Source organism: Eumetopias jubatus, unplaced genomic scaffold (assembly GCF_037043125.1).
Source record: "Eumetopias jubatus isolate StellerSeaLion01/CBP00866 unplaced genomic scaffold, mEumJub1_p1.0 scaffold_12, whole genome shotgun sequence".
Lineage (NCBI taxonomy): Eukaryota > Metazoa > Chordata > Mammalia > Carnivora > Otariidae > Eumetopias > Eumetopias jubatus.
Window position 1 is genome coordinate 23,673,030 of NW_028274818.1, and position 7,601 is coordinate 23,680,630.

The 7,601-nt window shown below is 38.9% G+C and overlaps 1 pseudogene; it reads right to left on the reverse strand.

Moving 5' to 3' along the window:
• Positions 1-3,282: 3,282 nt before the first annotated feature.
• Positions 3,283-4,517, reverse strand: LOC114210490 (eukaryotic translation initiation factor 3 subunit F pseudogene; annotated as a pseudogene).
• Between the last annotated feature and the right edge of the window lie 3,084 nt (positions 4,518-7,601).

Sequence of the window (7,601 nt, forward strand, 5' to 3'; positions counted from 1 at the left end):
TGTTATACGCAAACAATGAATCATGGAACACTACATCAAAAACTAATGATGTAATGTATGGTGATTAATGTAACATAATACTAAAAAAATAATAAAGAGCAAGCATGGAATTAAAAAAATAAAATATACTTAAAATATATATATATATAAAATTTTACTTTTTGAAGGGGATCTGAAGCTATTACAGAATTCAAAAGGAGAAAGAGGAGTGATAACTAAGTGTTTTATTCTATGTATCAAATGGAACTCTGTGTCAAATGCTCAAACTAAAGAAGCAAGTGAAGTCTAATGATAAGGGTGTTTATTGTGAGTCAAGCACTGGTCTAAACACTTTATGAACTTAGGTATGAGAACCCTATGAAGAACATTATGTTCTTACCTGCAGATAAAATGCAGATGGATTTTATAGAAGAAAACCAAGACAGAGAGTTTGAGCAATTTGCCAAAGGTCCCATAGATAGAAAGGGACCCAGGTGAAAAGATGACCCATAAAGTTTAAATCTAGCATCTATATGCTTAACCATTCTACAATATCTCAATTTGTGAGGTACCATATACACAGTTGGGGAACAACAAATATGAGTAATTAGCTAGACTTCTATTCCTTCTAGTTCAGCCATTTGTGCAAAAACCATTTTTAAATTTAGCCAGTTTGAGTGGTCAAATACTAGTAATTTGTAATTAATGACTATCACTTCTGGCTATTCTCTTTCCTATGTTTATTTATTTTTAAGATATACTTGATCCAGACTTCTAAAGTCATGTCAAACATATTGTAGCCAGAGGCAGTCTTTTCAAAAGCAAACAAAACAAAGCAAAGAAAAATAAAAACAGATAAAAATAAACTTTTATCATGGCAGTATCTTGCTAACTATGATTACATGGCCTAATTCGGGTGTTAATTGCCAGAAAAGGAGAGGTGATAGTTAAAAAAAAAAGTTTCTTATACACTTTGGAATTTGTATTTGACGATGGTGATACAATATGGTTATCTAATTTCACTTTAGAAATAGAAAGGACATGTTTCTTAGACATTTTTTAGCACTGAGTACAAGCAGATAAGAATCTCCATTTAATGTCAATAATAATCTATGTATAGTAACTTAAGCATTAGCTTCTACAAGAATCCATTTCCAAATACCAAAGGACAGATATGAGGGATTTGTTTGCAAATTCCTTTAAACGAACAATCTTAGGGTTGGAACAGATGTGATTATTTAACTCTATCTTTCTGTCATAGACAGACCAATAATAAGAATTAAGGAACGGAGGGGCCATAATTCTTTTTGGTCATATTCTTTAAGGATTAATCTGAGGCATCTTTTATTTACTAAAGAAAATAACCAATTGAATTGCTTCATGTATTCTGTACTACTAAGTTGTATTCTTAAAATAAAATGTATATATTTGATTATTATAAAAACAATATAGAATACTGGGCAGGTCCAATTTTCAAGTCTTAGCAGTGCCCTTTGATGGCTACTGGTCTTGGCCACCCAATGTGACAGTGTATCTACCTATCTGATATGAAAACTAAGCAAGGTACAGAGGGAAACACTAAATTTTTGTTTGTTGTTTCTACTTTTGGTAGCATAACCATTTTTAGGCTGTTATTTTTTTATATTGATTGGCAAAGAGAACACACTTTGTTCTCAAACTGTGTAACCAGCAGTAGAAATAATGAAGTCAACTGTTTTTGCTTCATAAAATTTCTATTTTATCCCTACAATTCTTCATTGAGAGATTATTTCTTGATCTTCATGGTGGGTATTTTTGTATTTCAGGCCATTTCTCTCTCTATTAATGAAGAGACAATTTTACCTATGTCCTAAGTGATTAGTCTTTTGTTCCCAGGTGACTGAACAATTGGAACTCAGTTAGTTTAAGGAAGGTTTATGCCCTGAAAACCTGTTTATTAAATTTCCTTTTTAAATGTTTCAAAACTTTTAAGAGTCATGGATCAAAAATCAAAGGAGATCATACAGAAAGAATCATGGTATTGACCCTAAAGTAAAACAGCCAGTTATTTTACCAGCAAAATGGATTTATTTGGGAATAGCAGAGGAATTAGAATTCAGGGCATGCAAAAACTATGGTAAACTATAGGCAAGCCCGAAGAAACAGAGGAAAGGTCAGCTTTCATTAGGTTTCAGGAGGAAATTGGGGAGGGATTTTTGAGGAAAATTCCATCAGAGAAGAAAGAGAGTTCCAGGAGGTGGCCACTTCTCATCGGCTGCAAGCCGTGGTTAGTGCATAGTTGTTGGGGCAGGATCTTCTTTTTCTTAAAGGCAGGAGAAAAATTTCCTGTGTGAAAAATGACCTTCTTTGTCAAAACAATTCTTATCTTCTTTCTGCTGGTTATTCAGGTTACAAGCAATGGTAGGTACATGAGAGTACCCCCTTCAGGATTTCCAGACCCCATTTTTTTTTATTTTATTTTATTATGCTATGTTAGTCACCACACAATACATCATTAGTTTTTGATGTGGTGATCCACGATCCATTGTTTTCATATAACACCCGGTGCTCCATGCTGTACCTGCCCTCCTTAATACCCATCACTGGGCTAACCCATCCCCCCCACCCCCCGCCCCCCTAAAACCTTCAGTTTGTTTCTCAGAGTCCATAGTCTCTCATGGTTCATCTCTCCCTCTGATTTCCCCCCTTTGTTTTTCCCTTCCTTCTCCTAATGTCCTCCATGCTATGCCTTATGTCCCACAAATAAGTGAAACCATATGATAATTGACTTTCTCTGCTTGACTTATTTCACTTAGCATAATCTCCTGCAGTCCCATCCATGTGGATGTAAAAGTTGGGTATTCATCCTTTCTGATGGCTGAGTAATATTCCATTGATATATGGACCACATCTTCTTTAACCATTCGTCTGTTGAAGGGCATCTCAGCTCTTTCCACAGTTTGGCTATTGCAGACATTGCTGCTATGAACATTGGGGTGCATACGGCCTTTCTTTTCACTACATCTGTGTCTTTAGGGTAAATACCCAGGAGTGCAATTGCTGGGTCATAGGGTAGCTCTATTTTTAATTTTTTGAGGCACCTCCACACTGTTTTCCAAAGTGGCTGTACCAATTTGCATTCCCACCAACAGGGTAAGAGGGTTCTCCTTTCTCCACAACCTCTCCAATATTTATTGTTTCTTGCCCTGTCAATTTTTGCCATTCTAACTGGTGTAAGGTGGTATCTCAATGTGGTTTTTGATTTGAATTTCCCTGATGGCTAATGGTGATGAACATTTTTTCATGTTCCAGACCCCATTCTTTTTTTTCATTTACAAAAGGTAGGCTATATTTATTTAGAGTCACAAGCAGTTGACTGACTCATGTGACTCAAACCACAAGAAAACCATTCTACTTCACTCCATTCTGAGTCCTAGGGTGGCCCAGACTGTCAGGAGTGCTGCATGGGACCCATTCACAGGTTTACAAGTTTCTCACTGAGGGCAATCTGTGACTGCGTGAGATTGGCCAGGTAGGTCACCATCAGCAGGTCATTGATGTTGCTGTTGAGCATGGTCTCAAAGTCATCGGGAACTATCTTGGGTACTTGGTTAACCAGACTCATCAAGAAGTGGCCCACGGTATTGTCAGCTGACACCTTTCCAGACAGCACAACCTCTGCATACTGCAACACTGTGCTTAGGGCAACCTGGGTGCGAGCTGATGCCCCTCCTACTTGCTGCAAGTCGCTGGAGAGCCCAATCACCCGGTTGCGGCTAAAACAGGTCATGAGCCAGCTGCAATGCGTTCAGTGTCATAATATGCATATTTCACTGTCAGAGGTGTGCACTTCACCCCCATGGTCCTCCCAGGGACACCCATTAAAGTGCTGACATAGGCCTTGATGCTCATGCGGCCGTTCTGGAGGCTCGTGTCCACCGTGAGGTGAATGGGGTGGGGGCTTCCCGGCTGTAGTTACTCATGGATCAGCACAGAGTGCTCTGTAATGTCATGGCCTGTAGCATACCAGCCCAGAATGAGCTCATTTGGAGAGACTTTCTTGTGTAATTCATACATGGTCTTAGCAAATTCCGTGTCAACAGCCACCTCATCTTCTGACTCGTAGTGCAGCCCTGAAAAGCAGTTAGTAACCTCCACTGAATGCTTGTCAACGGTTCCCAGCAGGGTCCCGATAACTCGGGCAGTGCCCCCGTTGCATCACTCGTAGCTGTCCACGATGGAGGCCAAAATGGCCGGGTGCAGCCGGACCTCACAGCCGCCGGGGAAGGGACCTGGGAGAGCAAGACCCGGCAGCGACGCGCCGGAGTCCGCGCTGGGGCTGGCGTTGAGGCCGGAGTCTGGCCCGGAGCCGCAGTCGTGGCCGCTGCAGTTGCCGAGTCTGAGGATGAGGCTGGAGCCAGCATTGGAGGTGGGACCCGCGCTGGTGCTGAGGCTGGGGTTGGGGCCGTGGCTGGGACCGAGGCTGGGGCGGGAACTGGAGCTGCAGTGGCGGCAGGAGCCCTCGCCAGTGCTGCCGGTGTGGCCATCTTGTCGAGAGAGCCAGACCCCATTTTTAATGAGGTTTCCTTTACTCATTTTCACAATAGGATTTAAAAAATAACTTTTTTTTTAAAGAACTTTTCCAATTTCTTAAATCTATCTTTTAAGTGACAAAAGAACCACATGCTAGTTGTAATAATGCTAAAAAATTACATACGTTATATATATGTATGTATATATATACAGACACACACACACACACACACACACACACACACACACACACACACACAAATGCCACTTCCCCACCCACACCTCCATTCTCCTGCACCAAAGTAATCCATGGTAGTACTTTGTTCTGTAGTTTTCTATACTTTTTCCATGGTACATTTTTAATGTGGCAGTTTGTGATTGGATGATAATTTCCAGATCATTCGCTAAATTCTCATAGCAATTAGTACTTGCAGAATTATTACTTTTAGATTATTTTTTATTTGAGAGAAGAGAGAACAAGAGAGAGAATGCATGAACTATGGGGAGGGACAGAGGGTGAGGGAGAGGGAGAAGCAGACTCCCCGCTGAGCAGGGAGCCCAATGCGAGGCTCAATCCCAGGACCCTGAGATCATGACTGAGCCGAAAGCAGATGCTTGACTGACTGAGCCACCCCGGCACCCCAGAATTATTACTTTTAGAATAGAATTCGTGATAGCCAAAATATTTCTCAGATGATAATTTTGTAAGAAGGATAATGTTGTTTTTACAGATGCAGGCCAAATGTAGGATAGTTTAGGAAACTATCACCAAGTATAAACATGATATTTAAGCTTATTAAGAATGTCCACAAGAAAACAAATATTCCTCTGTCACATGAGCCACCTGTGTTACTTCAAGCACTGAAAACGTTGTCAAAACACTTGAAACACACATGTGCCAGTAGCGTTTGAACCTTCAGTGGAAAGATGGGCTGACATTGAAGGTTCACTGGGTAGGTGGCATCCAATAACATCAAGCTGATTTTCTGAAACTGCCATTCCAAAAGCTAGTTTCTCAACTGAGTAAGCAGTCGAGGATATCTTTACATTTTCAGTTTGTCTTAAATAAAGAGCTGCTACAACTCATGGCACCTTATACATTTTTAAAGAGCTTCCCTTCCTCATCAGCCCCTTGGACGTCCATGATGGTCATCCTCAGACAATTCCAGCAACGGACTAGTGTGCATGCTACTTAGACACAAACAAGAGAACTAGTGAGAACAAAGGGGAAAAGCCAAAATTTTCAGTCCTTCAACATGAGATTATATCAACCATTTAGTTTGATTTTCCCTCTGTGTTTCAATGGCACTGTTATGATATTTCTATAATATTTACAAAGCGTATTTTATGTTTTAATTTTCTGCATTTACTCTTTTTTATGGTCTGTTCATTTTCATGGTTCTTGGCTACTTAAATTTTATAGTTTTATCTTCTCAGACCTAATGCTTTGTATGATGGGTTTGTAAACCCTGAAATATTGTTATTGTCTGTTATCAATGATCTTAACAATTGATTCCTTACAGCAAGTTCTTTGAAACTTCAGTAACATTCAATGATTCTAAGATTATGCCTATTTAAGTGAAGATTAGGAATTAACTTTATTAGTCATTCTGCACTAAAAGAAAATATGTTTATTTTAAAAGAATCATGAAGCCCAAGAACAACACAGCTTGAAAATAACAGCAAGAAAATAATCATCTATACATGATTCCTGATATTTTTGCTTTTAGCATCATATCAGTGGTGTAAGGAATCTAGTTCTCTAGTCAAGTAAGAAAATGCATCTGTTTCTTGGGAAAGATGACATATTGATTTGCTAATATTTGGTACCAGTGTTTTGGTAATACATGAAATCAAGGTGACTAATTTGATCATCTAGATGGTACTGGAAACTAGCACATAGAGGTAAAAAGCATTAAAGAGGTAAGTTTGGAAGGTGGCTTTCAGCACTGTGATAAATTGAATAATGGCCCCTAAAGAGAGCCCCATCCTAATCACCCAAACTGTGAATGTTGCCTTAAATGGCAAAAGAGACTTCACAATCATGATTAAAATTAGGATCTGAAGATAGGGAGATTATCCTGGATTATCTGGATGGGCCCTAAGTGAAATCGCAAGTGTCTATAAAAAGAATGTAGAGGAAATTTGACACAAAAGAAGCAGCCAGTGGGGAGACTAAAGCAAGATGCTATAAGGCTGGCTTCCAAAGTTAAGGAAGTATCCCACAAACCAAGAAATGCAACTCTAGATGCTAGAAAATGCAAGGAAATGGATTCTACTCTAGAGCCTCCAGTGGAAGTGCAGCTTTGCCAAAACTTGTCTTGGATCAGTGAAACTAATTTCAGACTCCTGATCTTCAGAACTGTAAGAAAATTATCTGTGTTCTTTAAACAACCAAGTTTATGGTATTTTAATTGCAGCAGCTAAGGGAAACTAATACAAGGATTGATAAGCCTTTATTGTTTGGTTTGTTATTTTGCTTGGCATTCACACTGTGATTTGAATGAAGGCCCAGTAGTTAGAAAACCTTGTTTTTCCATGAATTACACTTAGTAGGTATTCAAGAAGTGTCCATTATATTGCTGTTAGCAATAATAGTAAAAATAATGTAAATGGTAAACTGAAAAAGATAGAATAATAATGCCTCACAAGGTGGGGGAGATAATTTAGGATCTCATGAAATAGGCCTTCCATTTTATGTAAATCTGAAGTACTACATAATTTTAAATATTATAATACAAATTCAGCCCTAAACTCATCAGCAAAATGGATCTAATAATACCTAATTCACAAATACGATGAAAAAATTAAGGAACACAAAATCTCCTGATATAGCCCTAGAACTTAATAGATAAAAAATAAACCTTAATTTTTTCCCCTCTTCCAGTCTGCAGTCAAATGGCATACGGTTTCAAATATACATGGTTGGAAGTAGCAGAGCATTTTAATTTTAGCATTTATGGGTACATCTAGGAACAATTATTGTTGAAGGCAGGGGTCCCAATGCGTATGAAAACAAAGTGGCTAACACCTTGACTATCATAAGACAAAACATGCACTTCTACCCCAGTTATAACATTAGGTACTCCTAGAAGTTCTCAGTTGTTTAT